Source organism: Oncorhynchus masou, chromosome 24 (assembly GCF_036934945.1).
Source record: "Oncorhynchus masou masou isolate Uvic2021 chromosome 24, UVic_Omas_1.1, whole genome shotgun sequence".
In the NCBI taxonomy this organism is placed as follows: domain Eukaryota; kingdom Metazoa; phylum Chordata; class Actinopteri; order Salmoniformes; family Salmonidae; genus Oncorhynchus; species Oncorhynchus masou.
This window is the reverse complement of record NC_088235.1, coordinates 78980534-79002497: the sequence shown is the minus strand read 5'-3', so window position 1 is coordinate 79002497 and position 21964 is coordinate 78980534. Positions and strand designations below refer to the sequence as shown.

At 41.6% G+C, this 21964-nt stretch overlaps 1 protein-coding gene across 6 annotated transcripts in view; it reads right to left on the bottom strand.

Annotated features, from left to right (window-relative positions):
- Positions 1-19626, bottom strand: part of LOC135512745 (transcriptional repressor p66-alpha-like) — a 33718-nt gene extending 14092 nt beyond the window's left edge. For all 6 annotated transcript variants that reach the window (XM_064935075.1, XM_064935077.1, XM_064935078.1 and 3 more), the window contains exon 1: positions 19467-19626. The gene's annotated coding sequence lies outside the window, so the exon portion shown is untranslated. The remainder of the gene's footprint in view (positions 1-19466) is intronic.
- Between the last annotated feature and the right edge of the window lie 2338 nt (positions 19627-21964).

Below are 21964 nucleotides of genomic sequence, written 5' to 3'. Positions count from 1 at the left end.
TATTTTATTGAATGGGTGACTTCCCTAAGTCTAAATATTGCTGTTACATTGCACAACCTTCAATGTTATATCATAATTATGCACAATTCTGGCAAATTAATTACGGAAGAAATGGTCCTCACACAGTTCGCAATGAGCCAGGCAGCCCAAACTGCTGCATATACCCTGAGACTCTACTTGCACAGAACTCAAGAGAAGTGACACAATTTCCCTAGTTAAAATAAATTCATGTTAGGAGGCAATATTAACTAAATATGCAGGTTTAAAAATATATAATTGTGTATTGATTTTAAGAAAAGGCATTGATGTTTATGGTTAGGTACATTGGCGCAACAAGTGCTTTTTTCGCGAATGCGCTTGTTAAATCATCACCTGATTGGCAAAGTAGGCTGTGATTCGATGATAAACTAACAAGCACCGCATCGATTATATGCAACGCATGACAAGATAAACTAGTAATGTCATCAACCAAATCAAATCAAATTTTATTTGTCACATACACATGGTTAGCAGATGTGTGTTTTTTTTGTTTTTTATTTTTTTTAAAATGTACCCCTTTTTCTCCCCAATTTCGTGGTGTCCAATTGTTGTAGTAGATACTATCTTGTCTCATCGCTACAACTCCCGTACGGGCTCGGGAGAGACGAAGGTTGAAAGTCATGCGTCCTCCGATACACAACCCAACCAGCCGTACTGCTTCTTAACACAGCACGCATCCAACCCGGAAGCCAGCGGCACCAATGTGTCGGAGGGTACATCGTGCACCTGGCAACCTTGGTTAGCGCGCACTGCGCCCGGCCCGCCACAGGAGTCGCTGGTGCGTGATGAGACAAGGACATCCCTACCGACCAAGCCCTCCCGAACCCGGACGATGCTAGGCCAATTGTGCGTCGCCCCACGGACCTCCCGGTCACGGCCGGTTAAGACAGAGCTTGGGCGCGAACCCAGGGACTCTGATGGCACAGCTGGCGCTGCAGTACAGCGCCCTTAACCACTGCACCACCCGGGGGGCCGGTTAGCAGATGTTAATGCAAGTGTAGTGAAATGCTTGTGCTTCAAGTTCCGACAATGCAGTAATAACCAACGAGTAATCTAGCTAACAATTCCAAAACTACTACCTTATACACATAAGTGTAAAGGGATAAAGAATATGTACATAAAGATATATGAATGAGTGATGGTACAGAGCGGCATAGGCAAGATGCAGTAGATGGTATCGAGTACAGTATATACATATGAGATGAGTATGTAAACAAAGTGGCATAGTTTAAAGTGGCTAGTGATACACGTATTACATAAAGATGCAGTAGATGATAGAGTACACTATATATGTAAACATTATATTAAGTAGCATTGTTTAAAGTGGCTAGTGATATATTTTACTGCCACGCAGTCTCCTCGTGGAGTGCAATGTAATCAGCCATAATCGGTGTCCAAAAATGCCAATTACCGATTATTATGAAAACTTGAAATCAGCCCAAATTATTCAGCCATTCCGATGAAATCAGTCGACCTCGAACATGGACACCGAAACACATTGAGACATCATTTCACTATAATGGAGGACAACTGAACCTTTCTAACTATAGTCTTTATGTCTCAACTCCTCAAACTGCATGAAGAGCAGACCCCTAAAAACAGACTATCAATGAACATTGATTCTGGAAAATGAATGTAGCAGTGTAGCCACAGACCTATACTAGCTGTCTAGTCTGTGTTATGTACAATGAGCATAAAAAACTATTATATAACGAATTGGCACCTCGTTCTCATTCTGAGAAATAAGATATTGAAATCCAGTGGCCCATCTGAACAAAGTGGACAGGCTAGCATGCTGTTCAAACAGTTGGAGTCGGACAGACGGGTGCGTTCATAACAATTCAACTGTTCTACCATGTTAACCAGCAAAAAGCTTATTTAGAGACAATATAATACATTGATATATATTGTGAATCGCCATAAGGTTGAAAAAAATCTAATCAAATAGATTATTTTTAGGCCATATCGCCCAGCCCTAAGAGGAACCAGTTGGCCAGGCTGCTGAAACTGGTCAGCTCAGCTTTTTTCGCCCACTCAGCACTTGCATTGCCACAGTGCTATAGTGATTCATAATATCCCCCACATCTGCTCAATGTCTCACTAAAATCTGCCTATTTTCCAGGAAGGCAGGGCATTTTCAACTAAAACAAACAAAGGCCAGATTTAGGAAGCTCAAGCAATGATAACAGAACCAAGAGAGGTGGAGGGCATGAGAGGTGGAGGCAAGAGGGACCCTGCCTATAAAATGGTGGGGTGGAAACACTGTTGCGCTAAGAGGGACTGAGCACTGCGACATAACAAGGACAGATGTGCCCCATTTCTACCCATCCCATGAGCACAAAGGGCATCTATCTGAAGGGGGTGGAGCATGCATGAACCACAGAGCACACAGCTCTTTACTATCATGCCCTGAGCTCACACATTCACAAACACAATTAGTGACACTGGAGGGAACTGGTGGTCGCTGAACGTCCTCCCTGAATGCAGCCAGGGACAGCAAGGCTCAAAATGGCCGCAGGGCCTGAGTGGCACAGCACAGTGTAGTATTACCTGCTCTTGACGTAGGTCTACATGTGAATCATAGGAGCCAGAATGGCCTCTGCAATTCCCTCCCCGCTGATGAGATCCAGTAGAGTCATCTCTAAGGGAGCTATTCTTGTTTGTAGCTCGGGCATGCATGACTCATCTCATAGTAGATGGATGGCATCATGAAGATGTAACATTTGAGAGACTTATGTGCCCGTCCTCAAATGTCACGTCACACTTTGCCTACCTACCACCCTGTTGAAGCTCATTTGCTATTCACCAAGCAATGTCTATCTATAGCTAGGTTTCCATCCAATTGGCAACAGATTTTCATGCAAATATTCCAAAATCTGCATTAAACAATATGCGCATTTTCCCACCAAATTGACTAAAGGCTGGGCGTGATAACGTAGTGCACATACAAATAACTTGCCGTTAAATTCCCATTTACTGAATAAAAGTTCAAATGCGTTTCCATTGCATTTCCAACTTTGATGGTTGTCTGCATTATATAGCAAAATGTGCCCACTCTGGTCTTGGCACGTGCTCTCTAGCCAACAGCTCTCAGATACAGTGTGGGTAGGCTACCTACATGATGAGATTATTATGGACAAAAGAGCCAGATTACTTTTATTTGTCAAATGTCAGCCAAGCGTCAATCACCATGTGATTGCAATTCCAAGTTTACGTCAAGATGGTTATTATATCAATATTAGCAAATAAAAGGCGTTTCACTGCAATTTTTAGCGTAGTTAATTTTACAGACAAATATATCCCACCTTGTCTAGCGTATTTTGATTTGTTGACATTAGGAACATTTACCGCCAAATTTGCTGTTTCCATCAGGCCTGTCTTGACATGTAATTTATTTGCATAAAAACACTTGGATGGAAACCTGGATTATGTGAGAAAAATCAGGAGATGTTGCATTAGACAACCTCTGGGAAAACAGACAGAGCAATAAACAGTAGAGTACAGCTAAAACATGTGTACTAAAAGGCCAAGTAGGAAAGTGAGTTTATCCATTCACTGCCTTTCAAAGTAACGTGAGAGGGATTGACTGGGGAATAACATGGCAACAGTACTTCAACCAGTCATCTGCACTGACACGGGCTGAGAGAGTACTTTGGAAGCAGGTGATGGCAGGGAGGTACCAGGAAGGAGTGGAATGAAGAGAGTGCTTAGAGCCCATACAAGGACAGATTGATGACATTTCTTTCTGCCTCTCACTATAGGGTGTCAATCACGAGACTGTGCTGTGAGAATTGAGCCTTGCTTTCAGTCAATGACCCTCCATTCAAGAAAACAAAAGCATTTCATCATGAAAAGACAGGAAAAAACGAGTTCAGGATTTCTTTCATTACTTGAAAATGGCCAGTACAAAACACTGAAAAACATGTTTAGTTTGAAACAGAGTGTAGATCATTCTTGCTGTGGGCAGAGGGCCAAGTATGGATCTAGAATCAATGATGGTGCCTAATGACACTATCTGGCAACTCCAGTGAGAGTCAGTAAAATACAGTGGAATTTGGAAGACAATTTCATCTCACAAAATAACCCCAATCTGTCGATCAACACCTGTATTGTAAAGGAATCAACCGGTCCGACTGAAGTAGGCTATGCATTTCAAACAAGCAAAACATCATGTGTCAAGTGGGGGTGGAGTGAGACAACCTGGTCTCAGAGCATTTTTTATTATTCTCTATGTAAATTCGAGACACTCCATTTGGTATGCTAGGTTATGTTTCGTATGGTTACATAAGGAAGATGGTTAATTAAGGCAAAAAAGAAAGGAAGGTGGTTGGTCGGGGTGGATGGGTCGGCGTATAACAAACTTCGAGCAACCCAAAGGTTTGCAAGTTGGAATCTCATCATGGATATCTTCAGCATTTTAGCTAATTAGCAACTTTAACAACTTACTACTTTGCATGTTAGCTAACCCTTCCTCTAACCTTAACCCTTCGCCTAGTCCCTAGACTAGCTAATGTTAGTGAGCTAGCTAACGTTAGCCACCTAGCTACAATTTGTAACATATCATACATTAAGAAAATTAGTAACATACTGTACATAATGCAAATTCGTAACATAATAAAATTGTCATTCTTAAAACATAACATAAATTAATACTTACCATATCATACTAAAATGGAATGTCTCAGATTTATGTACAGAATAATACAAAATGCTCTCAGCACATCACACGATATAAAGTTTGCAAAGGTGATGGTAACATAGTATGTATCAGAAAACAAATGCTTTAATTGGACTCGATAACTGGCTTTGTAATGTACAGCGTTAATCTACACATTCTAAAGAAAAACCGTCACCTCAGGTTTCTAAATGACGTGTGCTCATACATTGCACTCTATCCATTATCAACAGGGTTGGAAAATTACACCCGCCAAATGCTCGGCCTCCAACCGCAAGGCACTACAGAGGATAGTGCGAATGGCCCAGTACATCACTGGGGCCAAGCTTCCTGCCATCCAGGACCTCAAAACCAGGCGGTGTCAGAGGAACGCCCTGAAAATTGTCAAAGACTCCAGCCACCTAGTTATAGACTGTTCTCTCTGATACCACACGGCAAGCGGTACTGGAGAGCCAAGTCTAGGTCCAAGAGGCTTCTGAACAGCTTCTACCCCCAAGCCATAAGACTCCTAGTCAAATGCCAAATGGCTACCGAGACTATTCACATTGCTGCTGCCCCCCCCACTAAAGTGTGACTTTGCCCTCGTGTTTCTTGGCCAGTTATATAGTACTGCATGTATTGTTTTAGAAAAACAGAAAGCATGCTCATTTACCACTTTTGAATTAGTTTAGGCCCATTCCATTTTAAGCGATTCCTGCTATAAACATTGGATCGATTACACAGTTGGATGGAACAATATGGAGAACCTGGTATGACTCTCCAGTGAGCACATTCTAATTTCATGTGAAATCCTTCAGGGGTATAGGATCAATCAAAATGCTCCATTTCCTCAGGCTGCTAGCTAATCTTCTATCTGATATGTAAATTACCTTCCCTAGGGATTGTATTTAGCGAGCTAGAACATTAACAGCACACTGACACTTAAAACGGGCTCTATTGGGTCCAGTGAGAGAGGGATACAACATAATATTGCCCAATAGGGATACAATAGGGATACACAAAGCTATTAAATCTCCCTCCTATGCAAAAATCTGTTCCCTGTGATATGCCGATTTTAAAATGTGTATCGTCCTAGATATGAATAACGCAAAATACATTTGTTTAATTATCCATTTAAGCACTACAGATCATGTTTTAGGTTCAGAATGACGTCAACTCCTAATATGAATTTAGAAAGAAAGTAAAACTTCAACCCGCTGCATTTTCTTTGGAATATCTGATTGTGACAAAAAACACATTGCTTAATCTGGTTCCACCAAGCTGAGTACATGGATACTAAACAGAGAGGGAGAGAGAGCATAGAAAGAAGAGTGAAAGAGAGGGAGCCAGCTGACTGGGTGGTGGGGGAGGGTAGAGTGGCTGGCCATAGATCTACTGTACACTGATAAACACTTTTCCTCTTCAGCGTCCTCACTCTCCGTCTCCCATTGGTTGTGGCAGCATGGAGGCAGGGAGGGTGCCCCTACTGGTTCGGTCCTGAACACCAAGGGTTAAGCCCTGCCATTTTAACGCAACTGACAGATCAGGCCATTAGGGTGTTACCTAACAAAATGGAGGCCTTTAGCCCTGCATCTACCAGAGTGAGGCTCCACCTGGATTCCCCTTAGCAACCGGACGACGACCGAGGACACGCGCAAAGCCCAAGAGGTGCAGCGAGCCTCCTACACGTGAGCACAAAGGAATGTGCACGTACGGAAAAGACTCAATCACAAACACCAAGCACACTGCCCCCCCCTCAAACATACACGCACACACACACACACACACACACACACACACACACACACACAATCCCAGTTTCTGAGAGGAAGAGGACTACTTTACATTAGTGTTTGCAGTCACGATGCAGGCCGATCGAGCCGCAGCATGCATTGGGACATTAAGAGCAGATTAGTTCATAGATCATAATTAGTATGAAATACCAGCCGCTGTACCTCTGATTCCATTAACCATGTGATCTTCATGATGATACTGCCAGTGGATAAACTGATCAGCTAGACTAGACTCGTTTTAGCTTGAAGTCCTGAATTTGAATGGCAGCACTGTTGAAGTTGAGTTTACCCTGCTCAATAGGTCAACTTCCTGGACCGTGATTCTGCAGAACTCAAAGTGAAGGGTTGCACAGGGGTGGGCAATTCCAGTCCTCGAGGGCCTGATTGGTGTCACAGTTTTGCCCCAGCCCTGACTCCAATAATCACCTAATAATGATCTTCAGTTTAGAATGCAATTTGATTTAATCAGTTGTGTTTGCTAGGGATGGAGAAAGTGTGACACCAAATCAGGCCCTCTAGGACTGGAGTTGCCCACCCCTGCAGGCTAGCACATAGCCTACTTGAGGCAATATGCTGGCAACAATATTTGAACGTTATTCTTCAGCACAGGCTACCTGTAGCCTAAAAATAATTTCTACCCTAGTATATGGAAAAATACCCTTCTTAAAAGGGATATTTTATCCCAATCATATAACGCATCGCCACACTATTTACTTTGTACTGAAAGTGATACATCTTGAAAACTTACTGCTTGACATGGGATCATATCAACAGTGGACTATTGAACAAAATAATCAAATATGTTTGCGTAAAATATCCCTTTAAATCTCTACTGTTATAAGGTGTTTGTGAATCCTGATGCAAATTCCCTTAAAGGCATACTATGGGATTTTGCCATGAACTTCCTTCCTACTGGATGCAGAGACTTAAATGGTATCCATGAGTTCATCTGACTCATACAGTACACATAATCTAGCAACCTCAGGGATTCCTTTTCCTCTGGGAATATGGAGCAATTTCTGTGCCAACAGAAATTGTATTTGAATTCCATTATTTTGAATTTGTATTAGGATATTGAATTTGAAATGCACATATTGAATCATTGAATTCATAAACGTAACTTGTATTACATGATTTTAAACTGTATTCAATGAAGTGCATTCTGTTAAATTGTATTGAATATTCAATTTAGCATATATACACATACATAGCATTCATTGTCTGTGTATCAAGTTAAACTATAATTTCTCAAGTTTATTATAAGTTTCATAATCAACTTCCCTGATGCAGTTTTGAAATTCAGTTCTCCAAATTCAGATCCAAAACCAGACACAACATCCAGGTACTTTGCCAGCCAAGAAAAGTAGAAGAGAACCGATAGATTTAAACGCTCTCTGTGATAAAAACCAAAGCTAGTAGTATGAACAGTGTGATTTCTGGTGCTTTTTTGAAGACAATGTGGCATGTTTATTTCTTCCTATAAATTTGGCTCAAGCATTAATAATGGCGCAGGAGAGGATGGCTGCCGTTTTTACAGTCTCCTAACCTACTGTGCTATTTTGTTTGTAATTCATTTTGTACATAATGTTGCTGCTACCGTCTGGACATCAGAACAGCGATTACTCACCACGAACTGAACAAAGATTTTTTTATTTAAAATTAGTCCGACGTGAGAGAAATACTGCCCGAAAAAAGGGGGAGGAGGGCGCATCACTAAGCTAAGGACCCTGGGACTGAATACCTCCCTCTGCAACTGGATCCTGGACTTCCTGACGGGCCACCCCCAGGTGGTAAGGGTAGACAACAACATGTGCCACGCTGATCCTCAAAACTGGGGCCACTTAAGGGTGCATGCTCAGTCCCCTCCTGTACTCTCTGTTCACCCACTGCTCCGTGGCCAAGCATGACTCCAACACCATTATTATGTTTGCTGACGACAACAGTGGTAGGCCTGATCACCGACAACGATGAGACAGCCTATAGAGAGGTCAGAGACCTGGCAGTGTGGTGCCAGCACAACAACATTTCAATGTGAGCAAGACAAACGGGTCTGATCATGAACTATAGGAAAAGGAGGGCCAAACAAGCCCCCATTAACCTCTTGAAACTCTGGGGGCGCTATTTCATTTTTGGATGAAAAACATTCCCGTTTTAAGCGCAATATTTTGTCACAAAAAGATGCTCGACTATGCATATAATTGGTAGCTTTGGAAAGAAAACACTCTGACGTTTCCAGAACTGCAAAGATATTTTCTGTGCGTGCCTTAGAACGTGAGCTTCAGGCAAAACCAAGATGAGACGGCATCCAGGAAATGAGCAGGATTTTTGAGGCTCTGTTTTCCATTGTCTCCTTATATGGCTGTGAATGCGAGAGGAGTAAGTCTGCCCTTTCTGTCGTTTCCCCAAGGTGTCTGCAGCATTGTGACGTATTTGTAGGCATATCATTGGAAGATTGACCATAAGAGACCACATTTACCAGGTGTCCGCCCGGTGTCCTGCGCCGAAATTGGTGCGCAAAAGTCAGCCGCAAGTATTTTTCCACAGAATTCAGAGAAGAATGCAGGCTTCCACGAACGATATATCAATGAAGAGATATGTGAAAAAACACCTTGAGGATTGATTCCAAACAACGTTTGCCATGTTTCGGTCGATATTATGGAGTTAATTCGGAAAAAGTTTGACGTTGTAGGTGACTGAATTTTCGGTTCGTTTCGGTAGCCAAATGTGATGTACAAAACGGAGCGATTTCTCCTACACACAGACGCTTTCAGGAAAAACTGCGCATTTGCTATGTAACTGAGAGTCTCCTCATTGAAAACATCCGAAGCTCTTCAAAGGTAAATGATTTTATTTATTTGGTTATCTGGTTTTTGTGAAAATGTTGCGTGCTAAATGCTACTCAAAATGCTAAGCTAGCTTAGCATACTCTTACACAAATTAGTCAATTGCTATGGTTCAAAAGCATATTTTGAAAATCTGAGATGACAGTGTTGTTAAGAAAAGGCTAAGCTTGAGAGTAGGCGCATTATTTTCATTTTATTTGCGATTTTCAGAAATCGTTAACGTTGCGTTATGCTAATGAGCCTGAGGCTGTATTCACGATCCCGGATCCGGGATGGGTAGTATCAAGAAGTTTTAACACCGACGGGGCTGTAGCGGAGCGGGTCGAGAGATTCAAGTTCCTTGGTGTCCACATCACCAACAAACTACCATGGTCCAAACACACCAAGACACTTGTGAAGAGGGCACGACAACACCTTTCCCCCCTCAGGAGACTGAAAAGATTTGGCATGGGTCCCCAAATCCTCAAAAGGTTCCACAGCCGCACCAGAGAGCATCCTGACCGGTTACATCACCGCCTGGTATGGCAATTGCTCGGCATCTATGTACATTTATTATGTAGATTTATTGTGTTTGTTTTTACATTTAGTAAATATTTTCTTAACTTTCTTGAACTGCATTGTTGGTTTCGGGCTTGTAAGCATTTCACGTTAAGTTCTACACCTGTTTTATTCAGCGCATGGGACAAGTAAAATTAGATTTGATCTGTTTGGGCTTCCCCTCTATGATGCTCACAGGCCGAGCAGTATATGTTAGAGCTGAGAGTAACAAATACCACAATTTGGCTCTCATAAGAATATAATTGAATAGCCCCGTCATGGCTCTTCTAAGGATAGCTTTTCCACTCCCTATTTAAATCTTACTCTTGTGACTGACTTGGTTCGAACAAGGTCTACTGCATGTCACAAGACTGTGTTAGTTTCCTGTGGGCTTCAGCTAAGTGGGCTAACAAGTCTCCAGCTTGGTTACTCTACTAAAAAAAAATGTATATATAGATCCAGTGCCTTGCGAAAGTATTCGGCCCCCTTGAACTTTGCGACCTTTTGCCACAATTCAGGCTTCAAACATAAAGATATAAAACTGTATTTTTTTGTGAAGAATCAACAACAAGTGATACACAATCATGAAGTGGAACGACATTTATTGGATATTTCAAACTTTTTTAACAAATCAAAAACTGAAAAATTGGGCGTGCAAAATTATTCAGCCCCTTTACTTTCAGTGCAGCAAACTCTCTCCAGAAGTTCAGTGAGGATCTCTGAATGATCCAATGTTGACCTAAATGACTAATGATGATAAATACAATCCACCTGTGTGTAATCAAGTCTCCGTATAAATGCACCTGCACAATGATAGTCTCGGGGGTTCGTTAAAAGCGCAGAGAGCATCATGGAGAACAAGGAACACACCAGGCAGGTCTGAGATACTGTTGTGAAGAAGTTTAAAGCCGGATTTGGATACAAAAAGATTTCCCAAGCTTTGAACATCCCAAGGAGCACTGTGCAAGCGATAATATTGAAATGGAAGGAGTATCAGACCACTGCAAATCTACCAAGACCTGGCCGTCCCTCTAAACTTTCAGCTCATACAAGGAGAAAACTGATCAGAGATGCAGCCAAGAGGCCCATGATCACTCTGGATGAACTGCAGAGATCTACAGCTGAGGTGGGAGACTCTGTCCATAGGACAACAATCAGTCGTATATTGCACAAATCTGGCCTTTATGGAAGAATGGCAAGAAGAAAGCCATTTCTTAAAGATATCCATAAAAAGTGTTGTTTAAAGTTTGCCACAAGCCACCTGGGAGACACACCAAACATGTGGAAGAAGGTGCTCTGGTCAGATGAAACCAAAATTGAACTTTTTGGCAACAATGCAAAACGTTATGTTTGACGTAAAAGCAACACAGCTCATCACCCTGAACACACCATCTCCACTGTCAAACATGGTGGTGGCAGCATCATGGTTTGGGCCTGCTTTTCTTCAGCAGGGACAGGGAAGATGGTTAAAATTGATGGGAAGATGGATGGAGCCAAATACAGGACCATTCTGGAAGAAAACCTGATGGAGTCTGCAAAAGACCTGAGACTGGGACGGAGATTTGTCTTCCAACAAGACAATGATCCAAAACACAAAGCAAAATCTACAATGGAATGGTTAAAAAATAAACATATCCAGGTGTTAGAATGGCCAAGTCAAAGTCCAGACCTGAATCCAATCGGGAATCTGTGGAAAGAACTGAAAACTGCTGTTCACAAATGCTCTCCATCCAACCTCACTGAGCTCGAGCGGTTTTGCAAGGAGGAATGGGAAAAAATGTCAGTCTCTCGATGTGCAAAACTGATAGAGACATACCCCAAGCGACTTACAGCTGTAATCGCAGCAAAAGGTGGCTCTACAAAGTATTAACTTAAGGGGGCTGAATTTTTTGCACGCCCAATTTTTCAGTTTTTGATTTGTTAAAAAAGTTTGAAATATCCAATAAATGTCGTTCCACTTCATGATTGTGTCCCACTTGTTGTTGATTCTTCACAAAAAAAATACAGTTTTATATCTTTATGTTTGAAGCCTGAAATGTGGCAAAAGGTCGCAAAGTTCAAGGGGGCCGAATACTTTCGCAAGGCACTGTATAAATATAAATAAAAACACATTTTTTTGTTAATATGTGGTTTGTTGAACCCCCTCGTTTACATTTCACTCGCCTTTGACCTCATACTCAGAGATCACGGAACCAATATAACTGACTGTGCTCGAAACCAGGCCTACTGCAAAACACCACCACTTTCTGTGGCAGAAGGATCTCAGAAAAGTCACTAATCACACAAGCGTAGTCACAAAACCACCGGTGTTACACTTCACCCCCCTTTGACCTCCTCCTTGAGGAGACCCATCCAAGTCACAGGCGCAATGCCTAGGCTTTAGCTCAGCAGGCTAACACAGTCAACCCAGTCAGTCACATTACCATTATAATGACTACCCTTGCTGGAGACTTGAAACTAACACGTCTCATCACATAAGCACAGAATACCAAACCACACTATTTTGATGAGTAACATTGCTGGATCTTGAAGACTTGTATTAGTGTAGCAGATGGGGATCTGTGTAACTCACTCCTCAGCCTGAAGTGTTGCTTGCCCCTTGCGCAATTGAAGAAGGCCATTTTTAATACTACGATGGGTTGGAATGCTTCAGGAGGGTGGTCACGTGTGTTTGAGGCAGTGTCCAACGTGTGTCCTAAGTTCGAGTATCCGAATGAGCTGAATCAGGGGGAAGTAGCACCCGCCAAGCAAGCAGTGTGTCGTCCTTTACATGAACTTATCCCTATAGGCTTTAGCTATATGGGCTAACACAATTTTGTGACATGCAAGAGACCGGATTCAATCCCAGACAGTTACAAGAGCAAGATTAAATATGGATTGGAACGGCTATCCTTAGAAGGGCTATTCAACTATAATCTTATTGTGGCCAAATTGTGTTTTTTTTGTGACACTCCCTTCTTACGTGTCCGTCACAGCCTGTGATCATCAGAGGGCAGCAGAAGGCATGTCCATGTGCCAGTGTCTTAGCTTTCAGGAATGGGGTCAAAATAGCTTATAGCCAAAACGGTTCAAACGCTAGAGGCAAATTCATAGAAAGAAAATAAATTCAACAGGCAACATTGGCTTCAGAAATAGCCAGAAGCTTCCATTTACCACAGACTCATACACTCTATCTTTTCTCCTCTACCTTTCCTGGCTGGCAAAGTACTAGAATGTTGTCTCTGGTTTTGAATCTGAATTTAGATAACCAAAACTGAATCTGAATGTGTCGGGGAAGTTGAATATATTACATTTTGATCAACTTGAAATTATATTTTGTAAACTTGATACAGACAATGAATGCAATATCTACGATATTGAAACCGAATATCAATATCAATATTGAATATTCAATTATATTGAAATTTTAAAATATGCAATGTCCATTCAATTTATGAATTAAATTATTCAATTTGTGCATTACAAATAAACATATCTTATTCAAATTCAAAATCCAAAGACAAATTCTAAATCATGGAATTCAAATCACTCCATAGGGGAACTCTACAAAAGTTCCACGTATTTGTTAAGTCTGACAAACAAGCTATTTAGTAACATTGATCTCACATCAAACCTTGAAGGAATCCCCATCAAGGGTAATGTATATTGCCCCAAAGCATAAAAATGTAACTAAATAAGGCTGCTTGAGATGAACTTCCAAATAATGAGTTTAACCTTCAAACCACACGTGTTCCTGGTGAAAGGGGCTTCTTGATCTGCACTGAATATTACTTCAAAACACTCATCACAAACCCCAGAAATCTAGACAGGGGGGGGGGGACAATTGCAGGCAATCTCTCCCACAGCACTGAACAGATAGAGGGGATCCCAACAAACAAAAGACAATACACTCCTTTTGTGCCAGATCAACAGCTACCAACAAAACCAGTATCTGACCTCCAGTACTATTATCTACCTGGAAGCCCACTCCTGAGCGTTGACGCAGGTAGCCATGTTTAATTAAACACCCTCTGAAGCGGTGACGGTCAAACACACTATAGGTGTGCTAGATGATGAGCAGTCAGCACCTCCACTAGTGTAACGTCAGCTCAGCAAACATCAAGCTGGCATGTTTGCGACACAGGCAGCCAGCAGGGCATCTGGATGCTTGGTACCCCTCCTGGATGAGTGCCTTGATGCTGTATACGTGTGGCTGCCGCACTGAGTTCCAGAGTTGCCATGTCAGAGCTGGCCAGTTAAAACAGACAGTGGGAGCTATTGTTAGGCGAATAACTGGAATAATGTAGCAATGTCAGAGCCCTCACTTCTTCATCCACTACTCTTAATATACCCAGTCGGAAAATGATTGGCAATGTTGAGGCATTCCTGAGAAGTATGTGTGATCATATTTTGAAACCGTTTTCAGGAGTTTGACGATATGTATGATGTCGCAATAACAACTCAACGCATTATTCATGTGAAAATAGGACACAAGGATAACTGTTGGCAGACAGGAAAGTAATTTGGTTCTCATAAAAAGTCACAACTCAATAAAATATATAGCACACTAGTAGACAAGATACTCCATAATTATTGAAGAACCCCTATGGCCTACCTACCTGGTTAACAGGTGGCGAATCCCCTATGGAATACCAGCACCGACTCCTAATGTCTGACCAGCTTTACAGCTCCATGTTGAAAGACAGGAGCCTCTCATTTGTGAATTCACAATAAGGCAACACAATGAGGAACCATGCTTGAATTGAGCTAGCTGCCCGTTGACCCCTGGGCTATGAATGAGCAGCCATGTTGGAGATGATGGCCTCCACCAAGTATACAACTCAGTCATCAACAGCCAAAGGGGGCATTTCAATAAACTACTTTTCTCTCCTAACCTCCTTTCCTCCCTGATCTGAAATAATAGGTCAAGTGAAAGCAATTCCTTGGTAGAATTCTGTCCTGTTGCTTTCACCTGTCAAACCAGTGCAGAGTCGTCGAGGAGAGGAATATACTGTTGAGACGCACCAGAAGTGGAGTACTCACTTCTTCCTGATACTAAGGGTCATTGCTCAGAGTTCACATCTATACTCACATGATCACCAAAGTCCTAATCTGTTCTGGATTACCAGATGAGGGTGGAATCCAGTACAAACACAGCATTTCTCAAGTGCTAGAGCTGTTCTGGTCCTGACATGAGGAAATGGTCAACTTGACATCCACACACAGTTGAGTCAACATGAAGTCCAACTAGGGCTGGCGATATGGCCCAAAAAAATTCTCCCTAATTTACTCACACATACATTGTGTTTTCTCTAAATAAACTTTGTTGCACAACTAAAGGTCAAAACACTGCATTTCACAACTCAATAAATTGTTGTAAATGAGAACTTGTTCTCAACTAGTCTACCTGGTGAAATAAATGTGAAATAAAAAATAAAAATTCAAACTGTCAGGAATAATCAAATAAAATCAGGGCTTGTAAAATTATACCTAGGCTAAATAAGCCTTCCACAACCATAAGACCCACTAATAATTGAATTATTTTATCAGAATTGTTTAACCTGCTTTGTTACAATAAATATGTCTATGAAAATGCCCTTTAGGTTACAAATGTAACCAGAACCATGCACAATACACATGCCCTTATAATGACCAACTTCTGGTAGAGGCATTATAGAACATTAACACAGGTCTCAAACAATCTCTCAAGCACAAACCCACGTGCCAGTGAGTAGCCACCTAATCTTTATATTTAGTGGACATATTTGCTTGATAACAAGGTAGAACTTATTAATCCACCCTCCTGTCCATCTCCAACTGTTGGAACAACATAGGCTGTTCACTTTGTTTAGATGTTGAAATCAAGTGGCCTAGCTGGATAAGATGCTTACTTGACAATGAGTTGCCAATTCCTTATATAAAATGTGTATTTTTATGCACGTGGCACATTTGTTGGACCAAACCTCAAATGCTAATAGCGAGATGAAACTGCCCGTTGTCATAGAGGCAGAACCGATATTTCGTCTTTGTTGTTGCGAGTTGAAGGGGGAGTGTTGCATCTCGCTCATCTCAATACCCTTAACTTGGAAAAACAGCAAGCGACAGCAGCGAAGTCCAGTATGGCAATACTTAGAGAAGTTAAATGAGAAGGAAATGCAAACTTTGCGAGGTGGAATGGAGGTTCAGTAATTGATACGTCACCTTGTCCAAAAGAGATTTACACAGTTATCAAAACTTCACGCCAGGGTAAGCCTCCACGAAACAAGTGTTTCTAAAATCCCCTATGGGAAAAATGAATGGTGGGAAAAGATTAGAACCATTTCCTTGTTTAACCACTAGGTTTTATGGGTATTATGACTCATACTGTGGTACGCTATACTCTTAGTACAAAGGAAAACATGTGGATTGACAGGATCTGTACTCCTCACACACTGAAGATGACACCAAGACATGCCCTAGAAATGTACACAACATTATCACCACAGGACGGATCTGAAAAAGAGACAACCTGACGTGTTCCCCTCTGGAAAATGATGTAACAGATGAAAAATTCATATTTTATCAATTATTGAAAAGCGCCACATCATGTGAGATATCATAGGGACCTTTTGGCATTTGCTCCACTCCCTGGAGCTCGAGTCGTGACATGCACACTAAATTTGCTAATGAAGTGTCTTCTAAAGATAAAATGAGCATGTGTATCTTTAGGCTGGCTCTACCTTGTACTACACATCCTGATTTGAATGCCTGCACTGGCCCTGTATAGCCGAGTAATAGAACATTAATCTGAACCCATCCTCCCTATAGTGTCAGGAAGCTGGTCTCAGGGAAACTGAAGCCTCTGACTGGTTGACTCGGGCCACGTGTCGCCTTCCTGCGTTTCCTGTTTACCACTCTGCGACTCCGTACAATTCCCTGGCCAGCAATATCAACAGAGAGGACACCAGCCCACGAGCGCGCCATCTCATCTGACCGGCTGCCATTCCATATTCATCTCTCTGTCCCTTATAACCTCATCGCTCAAGATGACCAGAGCCCGACCTGTTCAACAATCACTCTGTTCCAACGTTCACTGTAGTCCTTGAAGGTTCCCTGTTGTGCTATGACAATACATCAGCCAGACATGTGGATGGATGGAAACAATATTCACCCCTCCATAGAGTGCAGTAGGCTTCTAAATGAACTCTAAATTGAGGAGCATTAGAAGAGACCGATGCAGAGCTGAATATTTTATTAATCACACAGAGACACTTTTCTATCTGAGAATCCCCTTTCACTCATCAGCTGAAGAGCGGCAGACATCTCGCTGTGAAATCAGACATCCAGCTTGCTCTCTGTCAACTGTGGTGCTGAAATGGATGCTAACTTAGCACTAAACACAAAATGTTTCTATCCCATGCATTCTGTAACATTTCTAAACAATAGATGAACATACTACTACTACCCCCCCCCCCCCCAGACCCAAGGAGGTTAAATTACATAACAAGGTCGATAGTGTCCATAGCTCATCAATCTCGTGGGAAAAGGTAAGCCAATCTGGTGGCGCAACTGACAGCAATGAGACAAAGTCCCCACAAAGCAATTCACAGTCACACTGAAACAGACATTCTGTTACTTTGTGGTAACAATGAATTCTGGCAGACAGACACACTGACTTGTAATGAAAGTGAAAGTCATCACCCATTTGAGGCATTGGTAGAGGCCTGTAGTGCAATCCAGTCCTCTAAACAAGTTCAATGCACCTTAATTTCTCTAATAATGTCTGTAAAGAAATTGGCTACTGAGCCACAATACCTAAATTACATTTTGAAAAGCTTATCTTAAATCCTGGAGTTCAAAAAGCTGAGGACTGCGTAGATGGAGGGGTAGAAAAACAAAAGAGAGTCCAAATCTAACCTTTACTCATTTAAACAATTCTTTCTCAATGTGGTCTAGTCTAGTAGTTAGCTCTAAAGTTCTACCCTGATGCAGCACCCGTGGATGTCAAGTCAGCCGAGTCATGCTTGTCTGATCACATCATTCTTTAAAGTGTTTTTCACAAGGGACACCGCTTCTCGGGCAGCTCTATGGCCCGTCACAAGATGCAAAGTGACATGTCTCCCGCCACTAGCCAAGGGTGCCCAGTCTCCATGGAGGCCGCTTGGCAGGAGGGGGAATGTGCACTGCTATGGTACCTAATCTGGAGGCTATTGACCCCCACAGAGGCAATTACATCTGGAAAAAAAGAGCACTTTCAAAAATGTCCACAAGGCCATGGAGTGCAATGCCTCATTCGCTAAATTTGCCATATTATACAGTGTTCGCTATTACTCTTTTTTGTATCTGCATTAGCAGTTAACTTGATCCCAATTATAATTCCAAGACTTCAATAAAGTAATTTATTTGCATATTGAACCATGTTGCAGGCAGTACAACTCTGTGGTAGTGCTAAAACAATGACATCATATCTGAATTCCTCCATCGTTATGCACCTTAGCCATTTTGGTGTAGCCCTGAACCAGCATACCTGATTCAAATAGTCAAGGGCCTGTTGATTAGTTGAAGAGTTAAATCAGGTGTGCTAGTTCTGTGGTCCTCAATAAGAGGTTCGAAAAGGCTGCAATTAGAACAACTACCAGGCAATGAGTCTTGTCTCAGGACTTGAGCAAATGGCTTGCCATGCGCAGAACTTTATTGCAGAAAGGAAATAAAGTCCAAACAACTATTTAGGTAAAATTGTATATTTTTGATTATGGCAGTCATGTGGGGTCTCACACCAAGGGACACTACCATCGTCCACCATTACGTACGCCTCCAATTTCCTATCAAAATAAAAACCACTCCAAGCAATTATGAGAGAATGCCGGCTTCTTAAGTGTGCTGCAACTAACATATACAATTATTTATTGTAATGTGTTATTTAGTGATAAAATAAAAACCCAAAACTTTTTTTTGTCGCTCAGTAACAACAACCTGTCTCCCACAGTCCAACTGACTAGCTAACGTAGTAACATATAGCCAGGTCGTGGGCTAACAAGCTATCGAGTTAGCATAACTGCCATTGGATTCATACGGTGATGAAAATTGAAGACGTCCTGAGATCGTATGGGTTAAATCTCTTATTACAATGTAGAATAATTCGTATGTTAAACCAGCAAGTGGTGAGATTGACCCAATGACTATAGGGATTGACCAAATTCGGACACCAAATCCACTCTCCTGGCTGGCTAGCTAACGAACTCCCGGCCTCGGACACTTGCAGACAGAGACAGACACTCCGGATTCGGTCACAAACAATCGATGTGTGAGAGTCGAAACTAAAATGTTAGTTTTTAGACTGCTTGAATGGATGTTGTGAAGAAAATACGTGTCTCCGACTTTTTAAACATCAACCGGTACAAGTTTACATGCATTCTTTGACTTTTGAGGCGGTGTGTTCTTGGCAGTCGCTAGGTAGGTGTGTGTGGCTAGCTAATTACAGCTAGCGAGGCACACACAAACCATTACCTAGCACTCACTCAGCAGTAAGCTAGGTAGCTATGATAGCTAACGACTAGAAAAAAAACTTCAAGTTGTCGACTTAATTAAATAAAAAAATCAATATTACTTTTACCCATCAACTGAAATTATATTTTAACTTACGGAGAAGAGGTGTCCCTTTTGCTTTTCACTTGTTTTGACAGACAATTTACACCCGTAATTCGATGTACAAAAAGAATAAATCCCGGGGATCCCCTCTTCAGCCCTGCCCGCTGCCACTCTGACCGGTTGCCAAATAATGAGCTACTCTCACACATGGAACAAGGCGTCACTTCACTATCATGTGGTCACACAAGGGGCAACCGAGTCAGCATACATTAGGACCACTGATCATATCATACATGTAAAAAGTCCACTGTTTTCAGTTGCCTCCTCTGTCTCGTCATTGCAGTGCTTAGCCCCCCATCTAGTTTTGAATACTATAGTTGCCATCACAGTCTCCACCACACTGCTGTTTTGTCATAAAACAATTAAATTATTGTCTGAGAAAAAGTATATATAAGCAGTAACTATGAGAAAAAAAAGTAAAAGCATAGGCCAATAGATAGTCATTGAAAACGGTTATTGATCTGTAAATATTTCTTATTGTCATCATGGTACATGACACGTCATTGCTTTAGTTTGAAATCTCAACAAAACAATAATGAGCAGCTCGAAAGTCAATACTACAACAACAACAAACAAACTAAATACTGGTGCTTAGCAATGTGGGACATACCAGACTTATGAATGTGCTATATGATGTCTCCACTCTCTTTCAATGAGTCCTGACCAATACCAATAATTCTCCAGATCATGTCCTTGGGGACATGCAGATCTTGGAACAGTATCTCAGTGCAGACTTATTGAGAGAGAGACTGGGAATGGGATGCAAGTAATATAAGTGAGAACTTATATCAGATTGCATCAGATTGTGGGCTAAATTCCACCAATTCAAAAGTCAAATTCAACCCCTGAATATCACTATAATTGAACCTTATCAATATCACAATCCCACCACAGCGGTCCCAATACCTCCCTGTGACTGAGTCATGCTATGAACCTAATTTCAATCTAAAGTGAACCAAACCTTATACTGATCAACTAGGCCAGGGTTTCCAAAACTTGGTCCTGGGGCCACCCTCCTGGGTGCACATTTTGTTTTTTTGCACTAGCAACACACAGCTGATACAAATAGCCAAGTCATCATCAAGCTTTGATTATTTGAATCTGCTGTGTAGTGCTAGGGTAAAACCCAAACATGTACCCATGGGGGGCCCCAGGACCCGAGGGGAAACCCTGAATAAGGCTGATTGAAGTGCCTTCAAACCTTGGTGTCCTCATAACAATCAGTTATAAATTCAAACATGAAATTGGATACATTGACCAAAAGTGTATGTTATGCCTGGACCAAAAACAAAGCATACATCCAACTATAAATAGCTGAGGGCACCAAAATCAATGCCCTTGTCTAGCCACTGTATTCGCAATACCTAATTTGTTGTGTGAACTCAAGAGTAGTTCAAAAGAACACCTGTGGCGTAAAGCTTGCATCCTCTTCTGAATGAGTTGATGACATTCCCTTTCCTGGATGGAGCAGTGAGAAATTAGAGAAACAGGAGAAATTATACAGTACCAGTGCCCTCTGCTCAATCCTTTCTATTTGGGGCCGAATGTCAAGCGATATGTGAAGTGTCATAAATCTGGCCTTTAGAGAAAAGGAAAATGGATTGAATCCATTGCTTCAAATCAGTACAAAATAAATATATGGACTATGTGTGACACTGGCTGTAAACAACAAGGCACTATTAACTTAATCCCTTCTGAAGTACAGTATCAAAGCAGGAAGTACCCCTCCCTGTCATGATCAACATTACTCACTATTTGGCAGGAAGCAACTTCTTTCAGAACTGTTTATGCTGACACTTATCACCTAACAAGCATCACTGCCCCAACAGCACTTATGAACATAGCCAAAATCCAACAATATATTACTTTTTAAAATGACATACAAAACCGTGAGGCTGATTGGTGTAAAACGATTGTAGTTTGTTGGGTGTCCAGCAATTGTAAACTTGTTGAGTGTGCAAGTCATATCAAAGGAAAGACAGCCATAACAACTGCATGGCGGACTAGTCAAATGTGACCATTACTGCAACACTGACCCTGAGGTCAGTATTTATCCCTGCAGTAATTCACCATCAGGAGGGCTTCAGCATTCCCCTGGATAAGGAACACCTCACAAGGACTACAAATCAGACTCATCCGTCAAGTCAAAGGGAAAGGGTGGTTTAAAAAGGTACCCTCCTCTATCCTGTGCCTGAATGATACTCTACCCAAACTAACTCAACTTTGAATCTCACATTAGACCCACAAGAAGCAACGTGTCTTTTCTGTATGGGATCATGTATTGGAATGTGCAGTTAGCTGGGGAAAATGTACTTTATGAAAGTGTTATCATAAAAGTTAAAAGAAGTTGTTTCCAACCAATTTCACAGCACAATATGAATATAGTTCTAATTCTAATTCATGTAGGCTTTACAAAAGTTATAATAAACATCTAAGTACACTTCCTGACAAACATTTCCAAACAGTTTGGTTGTAAAAAAAAAATCATGTTT